Source organism: Gavialis gangeticus, unplaced genomic scaffold (genome assembly GCF_001723915.1).
Source record: "Gavialis gangeticus isolate Ggan-Ray unplaced genomic scaffold, GavGan_comp1, whole genome shotgun sequence".
Classification (NCBI taxonomy): domain Eukaryota; kingdom Metazoa; phylum Chordata; order Crocodylia; family Gavialidae; genus Gavialis; species Gavialis gangeticus.
In genome coordinates, this window is record NW_017729032.1 from 233,837,796 (window position 1) to 233,861,400 (window position 23,605).

The 23,605-nt window shown below is 40.9% G+C and overlaps 1 protein-coding gene across 3 annotated transcripts in view; it reads left to right on the forward strand.

Annotated features, from left to right (window-relative positions):
- Nucleotides 1-1,908: 1,908 nt before the first annotated feature.
- The window catches only part of NRIP1 (nuclear receptor interacting protein 1), an 88,568-nt gene continuing 66,871 nt past the window's right edge, over nt 1,909-23,605 (forward strand). For all 3 annotated transcript variants that reach the window (XM_019524883.1, XM_019524884.1, XM_019524881.1), the window contains exon 1: nt 1,909-2,060. The gene's annotated coding sequence lies outside the window, so the exon portion shown is untranslated. The remainder of the gene's footprint in view (nt 2,061-23,605) is intronic.

A 23,605-nucleotide genomic window follows, 5' to 3' on the forward strand; every position in this document is an offset into this window, starting at 1 on the left:
TGACTTCTTTCCTTCTCCCTCCCATCCCCTCCCCCCTATAAACTGTTTTTTAAGTAGTTCCACTAATTTGTTTCCAGAAAAAGCAAAGCAATTTTTTTTTTTTACACTTGCTCTTGCACTTTCTATTGTCACAACCCCCGCCCCCCTTCCCACCACCCCAATCATTTAAAGTTGGATCAAGGAAATTCTGCCTGGATATTATAATGCTGTGGTTGAGAACATTTTTTTCCTGAGTTTGTTTTTTTGGTTTTTTTTGCTTTTGTTTTTTGTAAAGCTTGCTTCTCTTGGTACTTCTTGTTTTCAATATGTGGGAAACTTATGATGAAAAGATGTTAACATCTGAAAAGAAAGCACTGCACAAACTTATAGTAGGGGGGAAACAAACATTTCTGAAGGAAACCTAGAAGATGATTGTACTTTTCAAAAAGTAGATTTCTGCTTCCCTTCGTCCTACCTGTTCTCTTTACTTGTGGATCATAAGTCTGATCTTGAATAAAGCTTGTAGTGTTTTGTTAAAGTTAGGTTCTTCATCAGGGCAACTTGATCTGTAAGTGAAATTGAAGGAAAAAGATCTCAGAACCTGTTCTTCACTAAGTTATGGCAGTTCAAGCTACATTTACTTTGACCGTGGTGATATAACCTAATCTTTCTCTTTCTTATTAAAGGGAATGAAAACTTGCTCCTGTTCAGTGAAGCCAGATCATATTTTTCTTCCTCATTTTTAGAAATATTTAGGAGAGTAATTTGAAATCGTCTCTTATACATTATTTAAGGCTATTTGCCTGCTTTTTTTGTCAGGTTTTCATCTGAATAGTCCTAATGAACTTATTGTTGTTTCTAGATTCTTGGTTTGTGACAGTGGTCCAGAGTGCATTCCACTATCTGTTTCTGGTGTAGAGGCTGACATCTCCTCCTCTAGACCCCGAACCTTTCAGCAGACATTTGCATCTTCCTCCTTCTCAGTTGGATAGTGCATTGCAGCACTCCTAAGAACTAGAAGTTCACATGAAAACTTTCTTTTAGCCAAGCTGTTCTGCCAAAGGGAGAACTGCTACAGGCGTAGGACGTGGTTCAGTCTTTCCGTTTGCTGATGCTGGTGACAATATTTTAAAATCTTCAGATGTGGTTATCTGAAAGCAGTAGTTAATGTTAATTAAAACATGAAAGGAACTTTTCCCCATTCCTGGCATGGAGGAGAATGGGAATGCTTTTCAGCCATGCAGAGCTGAGGAGGAAGTTCCTCTACTCTATTCTTACTTTAACCCCTAATTAGAGCATACTTTTCACCTTTTACTCATTGGGAAGCTGAGATCAGCTGAGGCACTCCTTGCTGCATATTTCTGCCATATGGTGGTGGGGGTATCATAATGATGGATAATGATGATGTTTTAAATATGCAATATGCCTGCCGATTAACTTAGCTTTTAAACAAACAGATTGCTTGAAACCAAAATCGGTATGCTAGCTTTTTCCCTCTTCTCCCCAACCTCTGGAGTTCTTGGGACATAGGGTGCTACATATATCAGTTAAAAGGTTTTGCAATGGCTTGATTTTTTTTCCATTGTTGCTATATTAATTTTAATAAGAGCCTTTTAAAAAAGCATGACATGGATGTGAAACTTAAATGTTAAGTAGTAATCATTATGCAGTAGGAGGAATTTTATGTCTACTCTTTAAACCTCTCCCCACCAGCTTTTTTTTTAATTGGGTTGTATATGAGTACAACATTGTACATAGTTGTTGTAATTTTGATCTTAAATAGTCTGTGTAGCTGGACAATAAATTTAGTCTGTATTTAATGTCTTAATCTCTTTGAATGAAAATTACATTTATTGTCTTGACCTAGATCGTACATTATTTGTCAGTTTTAGGTTTTATTTTGAATGTTAACTGCCTATTAATAAACAGGCAAGTCAGCATTTGGAGAGACTGTTATGCAGATATTCATAGGTGGCTGTTGTTTTACAGATCAAGCATGGAATTGCTTAGGAAAACTAATGCATCTGTGGATTCCTGAAAACTGCTGAAGAAAAGGCCTTCCAGATGGGACCACTGTCAAGGTAAATAGTTTGTTTAGATGAACTACCCGGAGAATGCCTTGTCTTTCCCCTTTTTTTTGTAGTAAGGTTTGTTGCACAACCTACTATCCTAAACCTTTAGTCTTGGAATTATATGGTTCATTTTAGGATGATCATTTTAAAATTTAAAATTCAACCAAAGCAAGAAATGGAGAAAAGGTTTTAACTCTTTGTGTGAGAGATCATGAATTTTGGGTAACAGTGATCTCTGAAGTTTTTCTGTTGTACTTAATTTTGATTGAGGGGTGGCATGGATGGAGTAAAATGATTGTTGAGGTGATTCCAGACTCGGATCCAAAATTTATTAAATGCTTACGTAATACCAAAATAAAAATCTGAACAATTTACAAAGGTATCCTTACGTAGGCCTTCCGAACAATGCGATGGCTTAGCTGGCCAGTCATTGACATGGCACTGGGGATCATAGTCGCAGCAGCTGGGTGTTGCTTGCTTCTTCGGCTTCCCAAGTATTAAGCTTATTCTCTGGCTATTTATACATCCTTACAGGTTGTGGTGGGGGGATTGTTTTTTTTTTCCTTCCATGATTGACAAGCTTCCACAGGATATCACAGGCTCCTACCAATCACCCCTTCATAGTAACTATCCCTGTTACTTCGTTATTCACAGTCTCTCTCTCAACTTTCTTATTGCTGGGTATATCATTCTTATTGCCAAGTAGGTGATCTCAGTAGGTCATTTAAGTAGGTCAGCTAAATGGGTCACCCCCTCAAGCTGCTATATGCTTCCCCCATATCCAGCTAATGGCATCAGTTATGTCAAGTCTTCAAAATGGTGTTGGTTATGTCAAGGCCTACACTGCAACACTTGTTTTGGGTGGTTATTCCTGTATAGAGAAGGACCTTGTTTTGATGCAGTGTAGAAGTGAAAGAAGACAGAAAATATAAATGTAGACGTTTAAAGGCATCACTTATAGAAAATCAGCCCAAACCAAGCCCGTGAGCATTTTAAAATGTGTCTGATATCAGTATGGCTTCTGGGTACCATATTACAAGGGTTTGCACACATTGGGTAAAACTTCCAATTTGGTTGGATCTGCTAGTTTTGTCCTCATTTCCCAAATTGGATTGCCTTTTGATATTTAAAGATAATCCCCGTAGATGTCTCTTGATTGTTGCTTTCAGTCATGCAGAGACGACCATTTAAGTTTGTAGATAACTACTCTCTTAAAGTCCAGTCCCCCTGCACTCAGTGGGACTTGGCATGAATAAGAATTAGAGGCTTAAGGTGAACAGAACAACATACTTGATGTGGATGTACCCAGCAAAGGGAACCAGGGAAGAGTGCCTACATTAGTCTGATGCTAGAGATTGTTGCTTCTGACTATACAGAAGAACTTGGAGAATCATTTTGGGTGCACTGCGGTATTTCTTATTAATCTTAGCAATCAAGATTAAGGCAAAGTTATTTATGATTTTTTTTTGCTGATGTCAAAAGGAGCAAGTTATAAAAATTACAATTAAAATTCATGGGTTTAATTGGCCATTTTAAACTTTTGAATTGAATTACTGTGGTCAGTAGCAGATGGTAATTCTGTTCCTGATGCGGTGTTGTGCTTAATAGAACCAGTGGCTTTTGTGGAAACAAGCGGTTTAAGGTGTAATCAATTTTTGTGATGTGATACTGTTTGTTTAAGGTGTTTGTTTAGAGATCTGTACTTGCCTGTTTTTATGAGGGGCGTGTGTATATGCGTATGTATACATACATACGTATGTGTGTGTGTATGAGATTAATTGCATACATATATAAAATCTCACATTATACACGTACACATATATTTTATATCTGTCTATCTAGTGTGTGTGTTTATAATGTGAGATTGTGTGGAGAGAGAGAATATTATATTATGAGATATAATATCTATCTATCTAGACAGGGAGCTGTATTTCCTGGCTGACATCTGGCAGTGTGAAATAATAAATAAATATCCTACATAAAGTATCTTAGCTTGTCAAAAAAGCTAGCTATGTTATAAACTTAAGAAAATACCTTAACTTGTATAACATGGATGTTATAAATTGTTTTTCTCTGCCCCTCCAGCACAATACAAACATATAGAGTAGGTCATCCAAGTACTGTTTTTGTAGCACAAACAGTCTGGCTTATGCTTTTTAAGTATTCATTTACTATGCCTATCTTTCTCTCTTAAATTTGTATTGCATGCCATTCATACCAGTTGCATTTCATTCTGTGCTTCACCTTGTGTTAGAAGGTGTTTTGTCTTTTTTGTTTTTGTCACTGGAAGTTTTAAGTCTACGTTCTAGACTCTTTCCATAAAGTTCTTGCTTTGTAAATGTAACTGTTTGCAGGTTAAAAAAGGAGTCTCCAGGATTCAGTTAAAGATGTTAATCTTGTCATTGAGCTTATAGCTTCTTTAAGTCTAACACTTCTACACAAATCTTCCCAAAGGTTAAAAAAAAATACAGTATTTCTTGAGTCATAGGTGAAATCCAGGAAATTGCAGAAATCATGATTATACTTCGAGCAGTCCTGAGCATTTACTTTCGGGGGCGGGGTGTGTGTTTTAAGCCAAACATTTGCATCTTTTGAATTCTGAAGTAAAAATAAATTTGGGTATGATAGGGAGAAGGTATGGTTCTACATAGATTTATCCCTCTTAGCAAGAATTCCCATATGATGTTAGATAAGGGAACCATGTTGCTATTTGTGAGCGTGTACAAGACAGATCCCAGCTAAATGGAATGGAGATTTCTACATGGCTCTAATATGGAAAGGGGGATTATAAAGCTGAGGAGTTTGAGAACACCGTAATACAAGTGAAGTGTTTGAAGCCAGTTGCCACCACTTGGTGCAAGTAGTGTCTTAAAATGCAAGAAGCCCAGCTGATGTCTGTGAGGCTACTGAAAGTGAGCGAGGGTGTCAGAATTTGGCCCTCATTGAGGAAAAACTGACCTTGCTACATAAAAACGACCGTGTTCTAGGTCTGACTAATGGTATATGTATGTATCTTTATTTAACAAAGAATGTTTTCCTGAGGCCTGAGGGAGGATGTGATGTTTTAAGAAAAGAGCAAATACTTCACTTGTTTCAGGGGGGGGAAGCCTTTTTTCTTGTTTGGAGTATACTGTATATAACAGAAGTGAAAGAGAATATTTTACTGGGAAGACTGGCTTGTGGCTTTAGTTAATAGTTATGGTGTCCTGTAGGAAGTATCGCTCATGATATTGCCATTTTGCCAGCCAAATGAATTCAGTTGTGGGAAGTCTGTAATCTGTGGGTTCAAAAAATGGCCCTCATGCTCTCTGCGGCTTGGCACTTAATATTTTACAGCAAAGTTTTTAGTTTAACATATTTGAACTTGTACTAGATAGGGTTAATAGGCTAGAACAAAAGGTCAAAGCATAAGGCATTAGGCTTAATTAAGGGAGAGCAGGAGTGGCAGGAGTATGTGACAGTTAAATGGGTTTCCCACAGACTAATGTTGGTTACAGTGCAACCATGCCTCAACTTAAGTGGGTTATTTTGTGCAAAGGGCAACAGTGATTAGCAGTTTGACATGCCAGACATTTCTAGCCAATCCCATCTGTTTTAGAGGTTAAAAAAGCACACCTTTATGAGCTGATGGATTGATTTGTGTGCCCGTCTGGTAGAGATTAGAAGTCCAAGGCCAGTGCAGTAAATGTCAGTTAAAGAATATTGTACTTTTTGCTTGTTCTTTGTTTTAAGTGTCAACTGTTTTGTAATGGGGATAACAGCAATGAAGTTGACAATAGAATAAGAAAAACGCTGCAGGGATTCTAAAGCAGGTGTTTTGAACTGAAATGAGTCGGGGCTGGGGAAATTTGATTCAGTTTGATTTTAAATCCTGAGCTATAATTTTTGCTCAATGTGTAAATCTTTACTAGAGAAGGAAATATCTTTGGCATAAAAATACCTTAAGTTGCTACCTGTGAGGAATGGTATTATAACCGTTACTTTTTAATGCATTTGTCCAGCAGTTCCTTGTCTCAGTAATAATTTGTGGTTAAAAGATTAAGTTGTGGATGTAAAGAGATTCACGCTGTTTAAAAATGTCTTTTTTCTTCTCACTTGATTTGGTAATATTTTCTATGCCAGGGTACTTGTGCATATATGTTAGTTTGTTTTTCTATGTTTTTCTCTTTGCACCATGTGCTCTTAGATTGGTTTTCCTCCTGTGTCATAAGGCAACTAAAATAAAATGAGTGGTGTAATAATAATAAATCTGACTACATTTCTTGCTATCTTATGACTTTGTAAAGTCAGGAAGGTAGCATTACTATTAATATAAGACTATTAATACATTGTTGATGCAATAAAAGTGTTTTTGATTAATGTTCAGAGTTCGTACATAGTTGAGGGTGGTTATCCTATTTTAAAGTCAAGCAGAGGTCAGACTGTGTTGTAAGGTATGACTTCAGCCCACATGATCTGTGATAACTTCAAAGCCAATGAAAAGCTTACTTCATGAAAATAAGCATTGCGCATTAAACTGTTGGCTATGAATGTCCCTCGCAGTAACATGCTGCAAACTTCTTTATTTCTTAAAGTAAAATGGTCCAAAGAAATGCCTTCTTCCGTTTTACAAAGACTGTTCCGACTTAGTAAAAGAACACTTAAAAACATATTGAAGGCGTTTGCCTGGTCCCATTCCCTCAATTCAAATTATGATATCTGTATATAAACGAAGTTGGAAAAACAGACTACATTAAGTAGTGGTTGTCACCTGGGTTGTAATATTCCTACATCATGTATTAAAATAATTTACTAAAATTTCTTGCTTTTAGCACAGTCATGCAATTTTCTTACTGTCACACCATGGAAAAATTTAAAACTCTAGAGATTTGATATTGGTACTTGGAAAAGAGTTTCTTATATGTCTCTGGTGCAGCATTTACAGCTGATTTGTAAAGTGATTTACTGATTGTGTCTTTTTATGATTTATGGCATCTTGCAAAGGAGTTTGTTTTCATCTTAATTGACTTTGCTATTGTCTCCTTAGTTTGCCTTTTGTTCTTGAGAGATGGTCTTTTCCTCTACTTTTGCTTGAAAAGAATGGGCATATTTTCACTGTCCTTTAGGAGGAGCAAGACCACATCAGTATCTTGCAGCTTATTTAGTAAGGTGGAGCTGAAATGGTTATTTGCAGCCTTATGTTCTCTATGGACTAATATTCATTGAAATGATTTGGATCTAATACATATTTACATGAAAAAAACATCTTGCCCTTCTCTGCGGGGAGAGAAGGTGAACAAGCATAAATTTTATAATACTCATTGCTTCTCCTGCACTAAATCATTCTTAAATTGCAGAAGGTTGTTGGCTTGAGAGTTGCGTAAAAGTGCTTGGCTAGTAAACTAAGGGTGCAGGGAGATTTAATACTAAGAAACTGTTGTTGTCTGCAGTGGTCTGATACGTGGTTGCTTTATAACCAAAGGCTATACTTGAGATTTAAAACTTTATGAACAAAAGAATATAAATATGTTTATTACAAAACAAAATAATTCTGGCATTGTTGAATACTGTATTCGCATTTGTGCTATATTTTATGCTAATTCCATTGCTACCAATGACACTTAAAGCAGTAGTCTGTATTCAGATAATGGGATGGATAGTCTCTGTCTTCTGCTGGGGCTTATTAGCATAAATGCTACAGGCACATCCCCGTGAGTGGGAATGTGCATTTCCCAGGGAAAACTAGTAGTGGCATACATTTGTGGTGTTGCTAGTTGTCCCCAGGCAGGCCCCTGCACACATGCTCTGGCATGCAGCAAGTTGCCCTGGATGTGGTAGGGGAGGCTTGGGCCAGCACCAGGGATGAGCTGTAGCAGTGGCAGTCTGGGGGCACGGAGCCTGGCCAGCAACCAGAGCATGGCTCTGGCTGGCCGGGATCTGGTTTCGGGCAGTGCATGTTGCAGCCACACGTGCTGCTTTTATTCTGGCACTTTTTTTTTTTTTTTTACACCAGGATCTCCCAGTGCAGTAAAAGCCTGCATGTGCGGCACCACAGATGGCTCTGCAGACTGCACATGCATACTCATCCGGACGTGCCCTACTAGGTTACTTAAGAATGGTCCCTGTTGAAATCATTTCTGATTCGGTGAAAACACTTTCTGCTTGTATACAAGTAATGAATTTGGGGTATTTGTTGTTCTAGTATAGCCTAAATTATATGATTCTTCATTTTTGTCTAATTAGACTGACTTACTGAGGTTAGATACCATTATATGGGGAATGGAAGTTTTTAGAGGTGCATATATCAGTCCATATCAGATCAGCCCGCAGCTCCATTCTGTACCCTGCACCACCCTGGCTGGGCAGTACCAACTTCCCCCCCTCCCCAGAAAAGCTGCCAGTGGCTCTGTCCCATGCCCCACCCTGCCTCAGCCCCACTTCCCTCTCTCATGGGGGCCTTGATCTGCCCACACCCCTTCTCCCCACGCCTCTTCCCCTCCACAGACTTACCGGCCAGACACTGCTTTCCAAGCTGCATATCAGCTTGGTATTGACTGATATGGTTGGTTAATAATCAGCCATTGGTATTGGCCAAAAAAAATCTATCAGTGCACCCCTAGAAATTTTGCCAGTGTTTTCCATGGGCCCAGGATTTCACTCCCTGTTTACCGTTCACAGATCAGGCTATGGCATACAGTTAAGATGGTAGCTTTTCTGTTGCCTAAGTTACTAAATAAACTGGAGCACAGCATTCCTGTTTCAAAGCTCTGAATGTGGCAGTGTGCTGTCAGTAGCAGTTAGCGTGTTTGTCCATTTGCTTTTATCATCCCTTTCTCCCAGTCTGTACTATGTTCTCAATTAGAATGATATAAAACAATTGCATAAAATATACTGATCACATTGGTCATTAGGTATTTAAAAGTAATTCTGGTTGTCCTCTAATTTTGGATGGTCTTCAAAGAAGGAAAAGATGATGCTAAATTGGTAGGCTTTTAAAAAAAGATTTGTGTTTACATGCGAGGAAAAGGCAGTTGCTTATTGGTATCCATGCCGTTAGTACCTGGGGAGAAGGGGTTGCCACACCTTTTTTGGGTGAACTGTCCCTCTGTATCTTTCTTTATTATACTTTCCTGTACTTTGTGACCTTGCAGTCATTGACTTCAGTCTGGAACAATTTCAAAGTCATGTAAATGAATGTAATTAAGGTATTGCTTATCATCTTGCAGAGTTCAGAGGGAAGCTTATTGGCTAGAAAGGTTTGTTTACTTAATATAGAAGGTCAGGATAAGGTTAAATTTTATTACATAAAATGGTTTGGTAATGTTTTTATTTAACAGCTAAAGAAAGGAATGCTTGAAAAAGCAAATAATAGTTTTATTTGACCTCAGTGTGTTTGCTGTAGCTTGCATTTTTGAAGAAATGGATCTCCATTCCCCAGTGTTTATTCTTATTTCCCATCCTAGGAAGGGCTTCATCATAAAGCTAGTACCTATCAGTATTGAAGTAAGCGTAAAACCAGTCAGCAATAATTAATATCTGTAGTCTAGTCCATCCACTTCCATTCTTGGTCTTTTCTTTTTCTCTTCCTGTTGTAAACAGGAGAATACATACCATAAGCATTAGATAACTTCTCTTAATTAATGGCTGCTGGTTTCCTTTCAGGCTACCTGCTGCTTAACAGTCAGGGTAAGGAAAATGTCTCCTCTAGAAGCCCATCTCCCTTTTTTTTTTTTAGCTTTCCCGCTTGGTTTAAAAGCCCTCAGCTGTTTCCCTGATCTTCTGAAGTTCTGGGTTGCAGTTTTGCTACAGACACGTATGGTGTGGACAGACAACACTTGAGCTGTCATTGAGAACATCATCAGTTGTGAACCAGTTCACAGCTGTTCCTGGACAGAAGTGTCCTCACATACACTGTTAAGGGTTCTGAGTTGGACTCTTACCTTTGTAGGGATTGCACTGCTGCTAAAACACCACCGGGGTTGTTAAGAGTACCCTGACCATCTTGCCTTCAGGGAAGAGTGGAGGGGTAGCTAGGCGCTGGATCAATTCAACATTCCCTGTGAATTCAACTCCTCTGATAGAGGCAAGGGAGGTAAGCCATACAGCCCCATCCCTTCAGTCCCTGGGAACACCTCCACCTTCCCTTCCCCCTTGCCCCAAACAAGCTTGGCACTCTGGAGCTCGGGGTCTCTAGCTAGGAAGTGAACTTGACAGTGCAGTTTTCGAGACGGGGATTGAAAAGCTGCAGACATTTCGGGACAAGCGGGGAGCAGGCAAGTATGCAGCCATCTGAGGGCCACACAGACCCAGTACCTGGCAAGGGAAGCTACAGAGGGTGTGCAGTGGTGTGGTCACACCCCCGTTTCAGACCATGCCATATGAGCTATCCCAAAAGTGGGTAAGACTCTCTCTCCCCTTTCTGTTCCCCTTAACCAGCATGTCTTCTCTTCCCTCTCATTTCCTCCCTGTCTTCCTCTGCCTACCACTGCTGCTGTGCCCACTATCCCTAGCTAACTGGGGGTCTAGAGCTGCTCCTGGCCTGTTCCAGCTGAGGACAGCTGTAGCAGCAATAAGTGGGTTTCTTCTCCCTGTATTTGTTGGCAGGGAACACCCAACTGGGGGTGGCAAAGAGGATGAACCTACCCATTGTTGTACTTCTTCCTGACTACAGCAGGACAGGAGTAGCTTTGGAGTCCCTTCTTTCCCCCAGATCAGCTGGGGACTGCAGCAGCAATGGGCAGGGAAGGTACGGGGAGGGAATGTGCTGCTGAGGATGGAGGGGAAGGGAGCTGGTGGTAAGAGTGGTGGGGGAAGGGGGCAGGATTTTTGCCTAGTCTGGGGACTTAAAAAGTTTCTCCACTTCTTACTCCCAGCTTCTCCCCAGAATTGGGGTGGGCAGATGAGGAGTAGGGGTTTGGACCATAGTGTACTGGCTGCGTTCCAGATAGGGTGGCCATCATAGAGGACATTCTGGTTTTCTGCTTCTCTGTTGAAACAAAACCCGACACCTTTTATGTCCTCTATTTTTCTCTTCAATAGAAAAATAGAGGACATAAAGGCATCTGGTTTCATAGCAGTAGAGGACAACTGGACTGTCCCCTATGATGGCCACCCTAGTTCCAGAGCAGCCCCTTGCCCTCCATGTGTTTGGGGGCAGGGGAAGTTGAGGAGAGGTGCAGCCTGGGATGCCTGGATGACTGATCAGACACTATACATGGGATGCTTTGTGTTCCCACATAATATTAAGCCAGTTCATGGAGGACCAGCCCAAAATAGCCCTTTTTTCCCCCCCCAATGTGCTTTTGAAACATTCCAGGAAGTTTTTAAATGGATCTTTACTGGCCTGTGTGTCTAGACTCTTGGGGTTTAGAGTATATTTAGAACATTCAAAATATTGTGTCAGTCCACTTCTGTATAGTACTTTCCATTTGAAATGTCTAGTATTGAGACCTGTAAAAAGGCTGTGCACTTATCTGGAATGCTCATATATTCAAATGTAATGTAAACAAAGTTGGTTAAATACACACAGCACTCTCCCTGCAAAAGAATTAGGAGCCACAAAATGAACTAGCTCCCCTCATTTTGTAGGCATTTAATAAGTCATTTGGCAGCTGCTTTCCTTTGTCTGTCCCTTGCATGATTCAAGAGAGTACAGTTAGCTAAAAAGTTGACAGATACAGTTCCAAGTCATATGCTGTTAACTAGAGTATAGCTAAATTACAAAATAGACAGTGGGGTAGAAAGATGCCATGCACTTAAGCAGTTTATGCACTTAAGCAATATTTTAGATAACAGATGCTTGTTACAATGTCAACAAACTGAGACTACCATTTTGTTAAGTGCAGAATTCATAGTTCTTATCTGATGGAGTGTGCCATATGGTGCTCCTACTTCTCTCCCTCTGGAGTCATTTTCAGAACCTGCAAAGCAGAGCTTTTCCTGTAGGGGCATCCTGTTACTATCGATTAAGTACAAGACTTGGAAAAGAAGTTCCCTAAACCTAATGTTCCAGCCTCTGTTCTCTAGACCACTGGCTCTCAACCTTTTTTGTACCAGGACCCATTTGTAAACATTGATGGCCAGTCCCAACCCAGTGCCCCTCACTCCTGACCTGCTTCCCTCTGCCCCCAAGCCTGGGCCCCTCAGTCTCTGGGGCAGGGAGTGGGTACATGAGGATGGGGGTAGTAGGTGTGGGGCCTGGAGGGCCCCAAGCAGCCCTTTAAAGCCACAGTTTCCAACCAGGGTGCTGTGGTGCCATGGGGTGCCTTGAGAACCTTTCAAAGCATTATGTCAACTATGTTAGCACTGTTGGGTGTCCAAACATGATTTACAAAATAAACCCAGAGGTTTCAAATAGGAACCCATAATGTTAAAAACATTCTGACTTGTTGTCATCTTTCTGAGTTCTTTTCAACAGAAGTATTGCTCTATTATATTTATGTAGTACAAATGATTGAAAAATAAGAGCTGGCATCTTCTGAGAAATGTCTTGAGTCTAAAAGGGTTTGAGAACCACTGCTGTATCTGATACTGATTTCTGTTGTTCTGACAGAAGACAGTGACTTCATTATCTAGACTCTGCTTTTACAACTAAATCATTTTAGTCTATAAAGGAGTGCATCTATGCCACCTTCTGTCTGACTTCAGACTTAACATGGCTAACTACCTCCCTGCTCCAGAAAACTTCTTCATATGGCAGGAGGCATATCTTTGCTTATTACTGTAAGATAGTTCCTCTAGGCAGTCTTTGGCAGGAGACCCTTTTTTCTTCACTTACTAGAATGATATTGAGTGAGACAGAAGATTATGGTGAAGTCCAGTAGAGTTTCTCCTACATAGAGGGTATGAATATCTTTGCTGCTACAGTAAAATTTCTGTTATCCGGCATCCCCCAGGAATGCGGGATGCCGGATAACAATATATGCTGACTAATTGAGTGGCCCCAGCTGCCGCTTCTCCTGCTGTGTCTGGGGCTTCCCTCAGCCTCTCCCGTGGCATGGCTGCCCATCCCACGGGCCCTGCAGGACAGGGAGGCGGGCCCCAGATGGCCCTGTGCAGCCTGTTATGCCCTCGAGCTGTGGGGGCTCAGCAGAACGGAAGGGGCTCGGAGAAAGTGGAAGTGCCACGGTGGGCACTTCCAATTTCACTTCTATCTTACAAGCCAGCATGCCGGTTAGTGGAGCATGCTGGCTTGTAAAAGCTGCGCTATCCAGCATCTTACTATACTAGCTTATAGAGATGTCCATTAGCTGAGAGATCAGGTCTCATGGCTTTAGGAGCTGAAGGGTATTCCCAGCATCCCAGGTGATTGACTAATATATAGTAATTATCTGTGTTCAGTACGTAACAATGATGATTTGTATTTTTTATGTGGCTATTTTCATGAAAGGATATAAAAGGTGCTTTACAAAGATGTCTTTTGTATGCATGGGAGGGAAGGCAGACAGGAGCTAAAGCAGAGAGAGAGAGAGAAGGGAATATGGGATAATACAGTGATGTTGAGATGGGAGGGAGCAAAATAAGGATAATATCTTGTCCAATTGAAGTCAAGGGGAGTGTTGCCATTAATTTTAGCGGACCCCGTGTTTCCTATGTCCATGCCTACGTGAATAAGTACTAGACCTTGCTGGATAAGAGGTACCTTATTGCATTTGCCTTGTACATGTTCTGTTCTTACTGTTTTGAGACTGGATTTATGGGAAATGTGGGAGGAATCTTTGCCATTTCCTCCTAGCATCCTAAAGTACAGAATAAACTTTTTTTCAGTTGCTCATCAACAATAAGGACAAGTAGAAATCTCTTTAGAAGATAATGTTCTGATATTTGGGAATGGGATTATGGAACAGGAGGCCTTCTCGGAGCCTGTCTACCAATGGCCCCGCCCACCTATTCTGGGTCAACCTCCTGCCTTCTCACCTACCACGCCTTGATGATGTTTAATTAGGTTGTTAATTAGGTGGGAGGCTACCCACTTCTTGCCCCCATGCCAGGAGGTGCTATCTGCAGCTCCGTTCCTCCCCTACACCGCAGCCCAAGCCTCGCAGATGGCATCCTCTGTTATTAATCTCACCGGTCCCACACTGGGCCCCAGAATCCTCCAATCAGACCCCAACTAGATTACTCTCCTCAGGCAGCCTACTCTGCCTTCATAGTAGGCTGCCTAGCTCCCTGACCTCTTCCCTCTTATGGGTGTCGTCCCCCTGGGACCTTTGGCTACACTGACCCTGGCCTTGCTTCCAGGCCAGTCAGAACTCCAGGCCCTCAGCTCTGGCTGTCCCTCGCGGTGGGCCCCTGGCCCTCTGACCCTTCCAGTCCTGGCCCCAGCACTGACCACTTGAGGGATTTCAAAACACGTTTCTGAGTCAGTAGCCCCACTTTCACTCCTGGGTCCACCTTCTGAACCCTACTAGTGGGTAACCTACCCAGTCGTGGGAGCTGCGGTTATTAAAGCACCCTGACCCGCCTTTCACCGGGGTGGTAACTGGCCTGGCATTTCCTGGGGGCTCCTGCACCACTGAGAGCCCTACCAGGCCACCCACACCCAGCAGCGTGAAGTTTTAGGTCATGCCCAGGACCAGGAACCTTGTAGCCATCCCCTCCTGCCTTTACCTTCAGATGTTCCAAGCAGCCTTGCAGCCAGGCAGTGTTACTGCCTGCCTGCCAGCAGTAAACTGCTCTGTTTATATTGGTGGCCAGAGACCTAAAATGGCCACCTCAGTCAAGCACCTGCTGGCTGCTTGGCTGAGTAGTTAAGGTGGCAGGCACCAACAGTGCCCTGCCACAGATTACTTCCTATGAGCCAACATAGAGATAGATGCTTACTCTCCTTCACACTATCAGATATGGATGCTGTGGCCCAGATGCTCCTTTCTACATAACTTCTGTAGCCATTTACACTGATTCGCAATCAACAAAAAAGGAAGAAAACACTCTTACCAAACCAAGATGGTAACATTTCACAGTGACTTGGTACTGCCTGCAGCTGACCAAAAAAAATAGATACAAGGCAGTGGAGAACTACTTCTTCAAAGACATTATCAACACAGAACCCATGTTGACATGACCTGTTGGATAGGGCTGTAGAATACAGTTGTCTCTGTTTTCGTCTTTTCTGGCAAAGTCTCTGTGATGTGATCTTGCAGGATGTTCAGCTTACTTCAAAGGCCTTTTGTTTTAATTTTGTCCTCCAACCTTTCTGGGGACAATTAGTGACAGGAGGCAAGATCTGAAAATCATGGGATGTACCCCCAGGCTCTTTAGAGCAACCCGTAATAAGGATTTGTCCTAACACCACTTTCCATATTATCCTTTAGATGGCAATGAGTGTTAATTATTTCACTGAGACCTGAAAGGCCAATCCAAAAGATCAACAGTGATACTTATTCCAGACCTTTGTTTCCGGGAACTAGAGTGTTTGGCAATTAATTTAAATTATAGGGCAGGGCTGAGTCAAGATCTTGAAGTCCTTTGTAGTGTTCAAAATACAGAATTGATTCTGTCTTCCAAATCATAAAAAAAAAAAAAATACACATTACAGTGAAAATATTCATGATTGAGAGCCCTACATTTATTCTTCAGTGATTTTTGTTTTTTGGTTGTGTTTAGTCTTTATTGATCTCACAGGTTATCTGTTTTTTCTGTGCACCAAGGGGAATGTCAACACCTGTGCTCATAAGTCCTTGCTCTTTTTGTTTTCCAGATTTGTAGTGCCTAACTGTCAGGTTCCCTCACAAATCTTTAGCTTCAGGATCCCAGCTTTTTGTTTCTGAATCCTTTATTTGTGACATGAGACTGCTTAGAGAACATTGAGTATTTTGGAGAGTGGGCAGTTTCCTGAATGAATACCATTGACCCTCCTCATTCTCTTCATAGTAAATTTAGGACTTAACATTTCTGAGAGAGATTGACACTGCAAATAGGAAGAGAGAGCTCCTGTAATTCTGCTATTTTCAGGTCTTTGACTGCATATAGTATGAGAGAGTTTTGCCTTTTTAGGACTAGCCCTATGCAGATACTTTACTGCAGAATTCCCCATGTTGTCAAATGTCACTCTGGTGCTGTTGAGTGGGACATTTTTCATGGCCTTTCTGTCTTTTTTGTGGTGTGGTGTGGGGAGGGGGGGAAGAATGGCATGTACCATTAGCTACCAAAAGCACTGACATTCTTTTCACCTCTGTGACCCTCTTGAATATCAGGGGCCCTGGCAGATATTACATTTGCTGTAGACACATTAATCACAGAGCAAATTGTAATGGGGACCTTTTGGCAGGATAATGGAAACCAGCCACAAAGATGTTACACATTTTGTGAAACAAAATAAGAGACGACAAAAGACAACAGATTATGAGACTAGGTGAGTAATCCCAGTCCATTATGAGTGGGTCTCTACCAAAAGACTGCGTTTTAGCATATTTGCAAAATCTGTGGTATCCAAAATGTGCTGACTGTGTTATATAGCACAACTGTTGCTTAATGCCATTTGGGAGGAAGGTGGAATGCTAGCTACATTAAAAGAAATACTGTATATAGAGTTTGTTTTGTTGGATGTGAGAGTTTATATCAAAAGTTTTTACTTTTACTTGGCCTGAGGAGCTTGTTTTTCTTCTGAAAAAGGGTGCTGAGGGCATGCTGAAGCAAAGTTAGAACTACTATGTTGTCTTGAAGTATGGTAAGCCACCTTTTATTAAAACACTTTTTGGTGTAGAGGAGGGAATGAAAGAAATCCACCTAATGCTGAGGTGCCATTGTCTCTCATAGGTGTCCCTCCTTCTCTCCTCCCCCCCCCCCCCCCCCCCTTTACCTTTTTAGTATTAATTTTATAGTATGGGAAGAGCTAACTGAAAGGAATGTGAAAGTATGTATTTTACAGCTGATGGTACTTTGTAACTTGAAATACACTGATTACCTCTTCTCTACTCTGAATAAGCGAGATTCATTTTTTAGTTCTCGGGCAGCTATAATGCTATCCCAGGGATGAAGATTTCAGCGTGTGTCATTTTTTTCCCTATAGTCCTAATTTAGATTCTGTATTTAAAACCCCTGTCGAATCTCCACATGCATTCTCATTAGGGAGATGTGGGGAAAGCATATACCTCAAGAGATCTTTGAAATTGGAGAAATAGGGAAGCTGACTTTGCAGAACCTCAGAGAAGCTTCAGTTGCAAAAGTCAGGGAGTTTAAGATATGGCAGGCTTCTTGGGCAGGTTTTCATACATGCTTTTTTTTTTTTTTTTTTTAAAAAGCATGCATCTATTTTGAATCAAACTTGGCTATTTAGCATAGATCAAACATGCAGTGGTTATCTGTTGAAACCACTTCTGCTGAAAGAGGACTGCACTGAAAGGTATTTTGTGATTTGAAGAATAAAATTAAGATGATGATCTTGAATTGTAATAAAAAGATTTTTCAGAAATATCATTTTGTACTTTCCAGGCCAGCATTTTTGTATGGTAGCTAAAGTAAGTGCCAATGCTTTCATCCACAGTACTTTCCAGTAATTAATAGCATGGATCTTTGCCATTGGATTCATCCTGCAGAGCTGGGAGGCCTTGGTAATGTTCTGGTAACAGGGGGCCTTTGGTATGGTTCAGCAGCAGAGGGCTTTGATGACATTCGGCTTTGCTCAGCTTGCACCCAACTTGGCTAGGTCATTTCATCCCATTACCAGAAAACATTGCCAACTGGTGATTTTTAGGGAATCCAGGGCCAGATCCCTGGTTGATGTAAACCAGCTTAACTCCATTGACTTGAGTGGATCTACTGAGGCCTTTTCCACTGCTTGCTAATGCCAAGATGTTCCTGCACTCTATGCTAGTTCCTTTTGATTTTAAAGTGAGCCAGTTAACCAGGTAACAGAAGTTATTATTATTGAGTGAGTTACTCAGGAGGAAAATATTTAGAAGAGAGGTTTTCTTTCTGTACATGCACTTGTTGCAGGTTTTTGAAAGTTGTTTTGAAAGCTGTGCTGTTTACTCTTCAGAATTGTTGTTCACATGGTGTGTGCAGTAAGACAGCTTTCTTTAAAAACAAGGAAAGTACAAATGCCAGAATAGTTTTACGAATAGTTGTTTTAATGACTATACTGCTAGCAGTCTATGCTAGAGATAGCATACACTTTTTCACATATGTTGACTGACACTAAAGTTTGTTACAGTTAATGTAACCTTCATGATTTATACCACCTGAGGATCTATTTCATTTAAATTTAAGCATCTATGAATATATGTGTGTGCACATGTGGGCTTGGGGATTTTTGGAGCGGTTGGGGCTTTTTTAAATTTACTGAAATAAATAGGGTTGGTTATAAAAAAAAGAAAAAAAAAAAAAACCAAAAAAAACCCAAATATCAAACACTTCTTTTACAGCAAAGTTATTACTGCTGTCAGAGGGACACGCATACAAGAGCAAAGTAGTAGTCTTGGTTTTGACATGTTCCAAAGAGTGCAAGAGTTGTAAACTTCTGAAATGTGCATGTTTCTTTTTGAGGGCAGAGGTTAGAAATAATGCTTTGGGGTAAGACCGGTCTGATCTGGAAGTGTTTCATTTGGGAAAAAAAAGTGGAAATATGGAGGGTGTCCATCTCCTTTCTCATGAGCAGTCAGTTCAAACATTGCTTATTCTGTGCTCTCTGAATGCAAGGGAAACTGACCCTGAGTGTACAGTATTTACTGTTCTACTACGTCAGAAAGGAATTTAATAGCCCTACATACTTGTTTTCCTCAAGGGCTCAGGAGCAAGCTATCCCAGTGCTCTGGAAGAATGGGAAGTGTAACAGGAGATGAGCCTGGCTAGATGGCAATCTCTTCAAGGAGTGGATACTCAAATAGGAATACTACAAAAAGTGGACATTTGATCATATTACTAGGGAAGAGTATAAGAATATTGCATGGCTGTACAAGGGAAAACTTAGGAAGGCCAAGGCACAATTTGAGGTGTAACTGGCAAGGAGTATGCAAAGCAATAAAAAGGGATTCTGCAAGTATGTTAGGAGTAAGAGGAAGACCAAAAAAAACATAGGTTGCTTGAGGAATGCAGAAGGCAATGTAGATATGGATGATGCAGAGCAGGCAAGTGCAGTTGGCAGCAAAGATAGGGAGGGAGACAAGCAGCTTAGGTTAGTTGCAGGATAGGTTAGGGGTTACTTAGAGAACCTAACTGCTTTCAAGATAGCAGGGCCAGATCTTGCCATTAGTTGTAGTCTTTGAGAAGTTATGGAGGTCAGGTGTGGTCCTGGATGACTAGAAAAAGCCAGATATAGTCTTCATCTTTAAGAAAGGGAAAAAGGATAATCCAGGGAATTGCAGACCTGTCAACCTGACCTCTGTACCCAGAAAGATCATGGATTCTGTTGTGAAGCAACTAGAGGAGATCAGGGTGATCAGGAGCAGCAAGCATGGATTCACCAAGAGCAAGTCATGCCTAATCAACTTACTTCCATCCTATGATAAGATGTCAGGCTCTGTGAAATGAGGGTGAGCAGTGGAGATGTGATACACCTTGACCTTAGCAAGTGTCTATCACATAACACTGTCTTTCACAGCATTCTTATGAACAAGGTAAGGGAATTAGATTAGGTGGAAAGTACCGTAAGGTGAACAAGTAACTGGTTAGTTCATCATGTTCAACAAGTTGTCAGTAGTGACTGGATGACTATTTGGGAGGAAGTATCAAGTGGGGTTCACCAAGGATGGTTGTAGGGGACAGGGCTGGGAGCAGTGGCCTCAAGCTGCAGCACAACACACAGGTTGGAAATTAGGAGGAACTTTCTGACTGAGTGGTCAACCATTGGAATAGACTTCATAGAGAAATTGTGAAATTTCCATCTGTGGAAAATTTCAAAAGTAGGTTAGACAGACGTTTTACTGGGGTGGTTTAGTAAGGGATAATTTCCCTTGAGCGAGGCTACTGGGCCAGATGACTTTGTGAGGTCCCTTCCAGCTTTAGTTTCTTATGATCCTGTGAAACTAATGAGAACAGTGTAGTGCCAGGTCTGCTTGTCCTCAAGGAAGCTTTGTTATGTATCGGCTGTTAGACCGAGGGTGTAGCCAGGCCTTTCTTCAGGGAGCCAGTACAAGTGATATGCTGTCACAATCCCTTTATTGTATTCTGAATTCTATGGTAAGCATGTTATGTTGCTAGGATAGCATCAAAGATGGTTAGCCTAAACTTGGACCTAGAAGCTGTTGGGAGTATGCAGGTATATTTACAGTTTCTGCCGGCTGTAAAAGTTATTGAAAAAATACTTGTGCATTACATATATAATGGCACCTGCTCTGACAAGAATTATTCTATGTTGTAATCTGTATAAAGTAATGGGTCTTGTCTGTTGTGTACTACATCTTGTTCATGCGTAGTTGCTTCTTACGGTCTAAGTTTCTCTCCATGTAGAATGCTGGGGATAAAAACAATTAAAAAAGAACTGAGAAGCTTGACTCGCTTCCCAAAAAAAAATTGACTTTTTTTTTTTATTCCATATCCTCCCCACTTTCAAGAGAAGACCAGACTGACACAAAAGCAGGGGTGGGCAAAATCTGTTTTGTGGGCCTGATTTCCTCCCCCCCGCTCTCGCTTGCTCTCTCTCTTGCACGCATGCGCACATGCATGCACGCGCACACACAATGTAAGAGTATATTTTATCTAAATCTTGTTAAAATGATATCTTCTGAAGGAGCAGGTCTCGACAGCTCACCAAAACCTAAGTGGCCGACCAGCAGTAATAATTGTCCACCCTTGCACAAAGGGGTAATCTGTGCAGTCTAGGATGTCAAAGAAACTTAACTTCTTAAATTTATTGGAAAGACTCTTCCCACTTATTTTAATTCCAGAATATCCTTTTTCAGGGGAGGGTTCCTTCTCAACCTGCAAAATCCCAAGTGTGGCACATACTTTTGAGCCTTTATGTATTACTAAGAGGGACACACAAAATGCACAAAATCTTGAAGCTCTATGGTAGTCATTATTTGAATATAAAACAGTTATTCAGTGTAGTTCTTTTAATTTCTTCTGGAACTTTTGACAAAAAGTAAGAGAATATCACTTTTAAATGCAATTTATGTAACTTCAGAAGCAGCATCACCGACAGCCCTTTGAAGGGAGGGGAGTTAGAACTGGGGAGGCCATTACATTTTGAGCAATAAGCTCCAGAGTTTATTCAAGGCATAGCATGTGGAGCTGGGTCGGAGCAGCCCTGGCTGGCATGGGACCCTGGGGGCAGCTCCCCTTGGCTTGGCATGCTGCAGAAGGGCTGGCTGGGGCATGAGGGAACTTTTTAGTGGAGGGCTAGCTGGCAGGCAGCCTCTGCACTAAAGCACCCTTGTGCCTTAGCCAAGCAGGCAGCATCTACATGTGCGCTGCTGCTGAGTAAATTAGTTTACTCTAGCCTAATAGGGGTGCAGTAAATACCTTGTGTAGACGCACCCTGTAGTAACATGGTGAAGTAAACTCAGCTCTCCAGAGTCCCATGCCAGTTCCTTGACTGAAAGGCTAATTTTACATGCTCACAGTATGAAGGGTGAGGAATTACTAAGTAGAGTAAAAGGGAGTGTAACCAGAAGCACTGGGATGAAATTAACAAAATGGAAATTTTGGGCAAAATGTCAAAATCTTCCTAACCATGCAGGCTATTAGAATATAGATGAGACCTCTAGGACAACCTGTTTTCCATGGATGACAAGAAAAGATTAGATGAGACAAAGTAATTGGAAATGCATGCAAGGAATATATCTTGCTAGCAGAAGGATGGAATAAACCATGGCTTTTTTTTTCTTGCCTATTTCAAAGTGTCTTGGAAATTAGAGAACCAAGATAACCTGTGTTTTTAAGTTAAGGGAGGAAGGGTAGTTTCTACAAGTGTGTGCTGCTTAGATCTGAGACTCCCTTTAATGTGGGGGCAGGAGCGTTGTAAAATGGAAGCCCAAAGTAGCTTGAGGGGAGAGGTCTAATCTACCAGTGGTTGTAATTTCAGTGTATGTGTTTCTCTTGTTCACTTGTAATCACCAGTCTTTCCCTGCTGTTTGCAGGGAACGAAACCATCCTAAAGTAGAGAGAGAGAGAAAAAAAAAAAAAAAAAGAGAATTTAGGTGAAATAGGACTAGAACAGCTTAGTCAGTTTTCAAGTCAGGCTCTGCTAATACCCTATTTGGTTGATCTCTGTTAGATTGGAAAAGGTGACAAAATTATGTTTTTGAAGATTGTTAGAAGTCTATATAGAGTTGGTCACTGTAGCCAGAGTCTTGGACTGTCTTTAATTACTGTGTTAATTTTAGAGAAAAAATGAAAATCTATAATGTTATAGCTGCTTAAAAAAGAATTACATTGGACTCAGGAGCATGTAAAGAAAAAGGATATCATTTTCAGTAAATGCTACATTCCATTAGTTCCAAAAAGTCAGAGAAATAGTTTGAAATTAACCACTTCTAGTAGGTATCTCAGACAGTTTTGTAACTTTTAATCCTAATATCAGAATGCATTAATTTATTTTATAATTTACAAGACAGCTTAAAAATATAAAAGCCCTTGTGGCTGTCTAACGTGTTATAATAAACAAGCCTTGACAAAAATAGGCTAGCCTGTATTGCTGTTTTTTAAAAGTAATTCATTAAAATGCCCTGGACAGAAGTTAAAATTCTTTGCTCAGTATTATTTAATCTGACTTGAAATACCAACTGCAGGATCTTTGACAAGTGGTTTGAAAAGCTGTCTAATTTTGCTGTAGTTACTGGAAATACTTGCATAATTTTTTGTTGAAATGCCACTTCGTAAGTTTGTTACAGCAGTACTCTGGATCAAAACAAAAATAAAACAAACTGAAAATCTTTACATTTTTTGTACAGCCTTGCTAAGCATGGAACAACATATATTTTCCCCCTTTATTTCAGTAGTATGTGAAAATTGGAACATCACTGACCCAAAAAAAAAAAAAAAGTGCCATGCTATTCTAGTGAACTAGGCATTTTTCCAAGAAGACAGTTCTGATTGTTTGATGTAAAAACAAGAAATTTTTCACCACTTTGTGCACCTGATCTGAACTCTATTTGTCAACTCCACATGGATGTGCAGTGGATGGGTTGGAATGTAAGGTACAAGAAGCCCTTTTCACCCCTCTGCTCTCCACCTCTCTTTCTGTTGCACTGCTCCTCATGCAAAGAAACAAGGAATATAGCTAGCAGCTATATGCATGCTAGACTGTACACAGTTGGTGAGAAGTCCCTGCCTTTGCTTTTACCTCCACAGAAATTGTTGGAGTTTGGCTGGCATGAGGCAGTGCACACTGCAACAAATAGAAGAGATTGACAGATCAGAAGCAGGTCTCTCCTAAAAACTTTTTTCTAATTGGTCTAATAAAAGACACTGCATCTACTCAAAGAACCTTGTCTGCTTCTAGAGGCATCTTCTGTTTTGGAGAGACCCAGCCCATAGTGCTAATTGGTGGACTGCATCTTGTCAGCCCTCCTCTTCCCTTGGTTTCCCTTCAGCATGGACAATTGCCTGAAACAGTACTGTGCTGAGAACTTGTATATTGACTTCAGCCCAATACAGGCATACCTCGGAGATATTGTGAGTTCAGTTCCAGACCA